This window comes from Moschus berezovskii, chromosome 8 (genome assembly GCF_049115385.1).
Source record: "Moschus berezovskii isolate FMDL1 chromosome 8, NW_MosBer_1.0, whole genome shotgun sequence".
NCBI classification, from domain to species: Eukaryota; Metazoa; Chordata; class Mammalia; order Artiodactyla; family Moschidae; genus Moschus; species Moschus berezovskii.
This window is the reverse complement of record NC_142467.1, coordinates 87,089,512-87,092,793: the sequence shown is the minus strand read 5'-3', so window position 1 is coordinate 87,092,793 and position 3,282 is coordinate 87,089,512. Positions and strand designations below refer to the sequence as shown.

General features: G+C 37.8%; 1 non-coding gene across 1 annotated transcript; it reads right to left on the bottom strand.

The window, feature by feature from the left end:
• Positions 1–464: 464 nt before the first annotated feature.
• TRNAY-AUA (transfer RNA tyrosine (anticodon AUA)) lies at positions 465–537 on the bottom strand. Its single transcript has one exon. It is a non-coding gene; the product is annotated as a tRNA-Tyr (tRNA).
• Positions 538–3,282: the final 2,745 nt, after the last annotated feature.

Sequence of the window (3,282 nt, the reverse complement as noted above, 5' to 3'; positions counted from 1 at the left end):
ATGCTACATGCTGGGCATTGGAAATGCAGTGGTGAATGGACAGACATGGCTAGGGCATCCTGGAGTTTAACATCCACTGGTTTCTTTAAGTGTTTTATTTTTAAAAAATTAAAAATGTTTTTCCTTCACTTGTACATCGGTACTTTCAAACAGCAAATACAATATATCCTACTTAAAGGCTGAAATAATTTGACTCATAAGACCGTACCTTGAACTCAATCATTTATCAAGCTACAAAGTACCTGTAGGGTGTGAGTCATTGAATATGATAAGATATACCACAAATAAAACCCAGTTGCAATGTTTGAGGAATGTATAGCTTAGAAAATGAAGTGAAAGTGAAGTCGCTCAGTCGTGTCTGACTCTTTGCCACCCCGTGGACTGTAGCCTACAGGCTTCTCCGTCCATGGGATTTTCCAGGCAAGAATACTGGAGTGGGTTGCCATTTCCTTCTCCAGGAGATCTTCCCCAACCCAGGGATTGAACCTGGGTCTCCCGCATTATAGGCAGATGCTTTACCATCTGAGCCACCAGGGAACACACACACATTTTCATTTTTTTCTACTTTTGAGTTAGCTTTAATTTTGAAATTTATTTTGTAAAGGGATAATTTACATGAATTAAAATCAATCTTAAGTTTTCAGCTTAATTTTGATAAATGCATATGATTACACAAGGCATACCTCTAATAAGATAAAGACTATTTTCATCATCCCAGAAAGTTTCTTTCTCTCATCCAGTCAATTCCCTCCTTTCCCCAATCCCAGAATCCACTACTGTTCCAAATTCTCTCACCACAGATTAGGTTTGTCTGTGCTTAGACTTCCTATCAGTTCAGCTCAGTTCAGTCGCTCAGTCGTGTCCGACTCTTTGCGACCCCATGAATCACAGCACGCCAGGACTCCCTGTCCATCACCAACTCCCAGAGTTCACTCAGACTCATGTCCACAGAGTCGGTGATGCCATCCAGCCATCTCATTCTCCGTCGTCCCCTTCTCCTCCCACCTCCGATCCTTCCCAGCATCAGTCTTTTCCAGTGAGTCAATTCGTTGCATGAGGTGGCCAAAGTATTGGAGTTTCAGCTTTACCTTCCAGTGAACACCCAGGATTAAAATGGGATTAAATAGAATGTACTTTTAGGTTTCTGGGTTTTTCCCCTCTTTATGTTATATTTCTGAGACTCTTCCATATTGCTGAGTATATCAATAACTGGTTCCATTTAAATTCTAAGTAACATTCCAGTGCATCGATGTACCAGAATTGTTTATCCATGTAGTTATCAGTGGACATTTGGCTTGTTTTTAGTTATTATAGTGATACTTCTTATACCAGTCTCTTCATGGACATTTTAAAAATTTCTCTTGGATGAAGACATAAAATTGAAAAAGTAAATGGCAACCCATCCGGTATTCTTGCCTGGAAAATCCCATGGATACAGGAGCCTGGGGGGCTATAGTCCATGGGGTCGCAAAGAGTCAGACACAACTTAGTGATTAAACAACAACAAAGACATATAATGGGATTTCTGAGTCATGGAATAGATTTATGTTTAATTTTATAAGAAACTATCAAATAACTCTTCAAAACAGATATACTATTTTTACACTTCATCAATGATTTATAAGAATGCTAGCTGCTCCACATCTTTACCTATTATTTGTAGGCTAGTCTTTTATTGTTGACCTTATGATTACATATTATGGACATAAGTCCTACATTAGAAATATTTATATGAATATTCTCTCCCAATCTGTGGCTTTTTCCTCATTATTGTTCTTCCAAATCTATTGCTCCATCCTATTTACCATGTTCCATCCCCAATTAATAAAGACTTTTGAGATAGAAAAGCTAAGATACATTTTTTGAAAAAGAAAATTATTGTGCAACATCTCTTCTTTGAAGAAATAAACACAGAATGCCTTTGCTCATTAAATGGAAGAAAGACCAGAGAGTATAAAGAAATCAAAAGATAAAACTAAAAATATTTTCCCATCACACATTGTTGAAAAACATTTTTAAAAAATTAGAATTGAAAAAATGCATACACATAATTGTAGACAGAGAACAAGGAGAGAGTGATGAGAAAAATCTCGAGAGACAAATGCAAGAAAAGGGAATGATCAATGGAGCCAGGTAGGAGAGATGGGAAGAGAGAAATCAAGGAGACGAGAGATGGGGTTCAGTTAGGAAAGATGCCTGGTACTTTACCTGACAGAGAGGTGTGGAAGGAAGGGATGAAAATGCAGATAGATGTTGAGAGAAGGAATTTGTAGGATGTCCTGCCGAATGGCTCTGGTCTAAGTAAAGTATAGAATTAGTCATTCCAGAGACTGAGAAAAGCACAAGTTGGGCTGGGAGCTTGAAGATCAGGTGTGGCACTGGGAAGTCTCTAGGAGATGAAGGAGAGAACTGTCAGTCAGAAATTACAGGTAATGCTTTATAAGGTGACCCTCTGGTTCACTGGCAAGGTCATCTACAGCAGCTTCTTTCAGAGAAGGAAGTTAAAAGGAATTGGTGTAGAGTTGGGCATTTAAAAGTTAGACAAAGAAATAGGACAAAGTGGTGTGGAATGTCAGGTGTTGAAAAGTCCATCACTGAATAAGCAGACAAAAAGTCTGTCTTTACTATAAGAAGAGAAGTTCAAGGTCAGAGGAAGTCTAGTGGCATAGAAGAATATGAAGCTCCTGAGAGCAAATGTGTTAAGTGATGTTAGAGTCAGTCTGATGGCTTCCAAATTTTGGCAATCATGACTAAAGCTGCTATAGACATGCATGTTCAGGTTATGTGTAGACATATGTTTTCACTTCTCTTGGGTAAATACCAAGGAGTGTGATTGCTGAATTGTATGAAAAGAGTAAGAAACCGTCAAACCGCCTTCTAAAGTGGCTGCACTTTTTTGCATTTCCATCAGAAATGTATGAGAGTTCCTGCTGCTGTTTCGTATCCTTACCAGCTTTTAGAGTTGTCGGTGTTCTGAGTTGTGGCTATTCCAATAGGTACGTAGTTGTATTTAGTTGTTTTGATTTGCATTTCCTCGATTACATACGATGTGGAGAATTTTTTCATGTTTATTTGTCATCTGTATACGTTTCTTGCTGAGGAATCAGTTAAGGTCTTTGGCTCATTTTTAAATCATATATATTTTTTTTAATTTTGTTGTTGTTGAGTTTTAAGGGTTCTTTGTATATTTTGGAGGATAGCCATTTATCGGATGTGATCTTTTACAAATATTTTATCTTAGTCTGTGGCTTAGCATTAATTCTCTGATATTGTCTTTTGTGA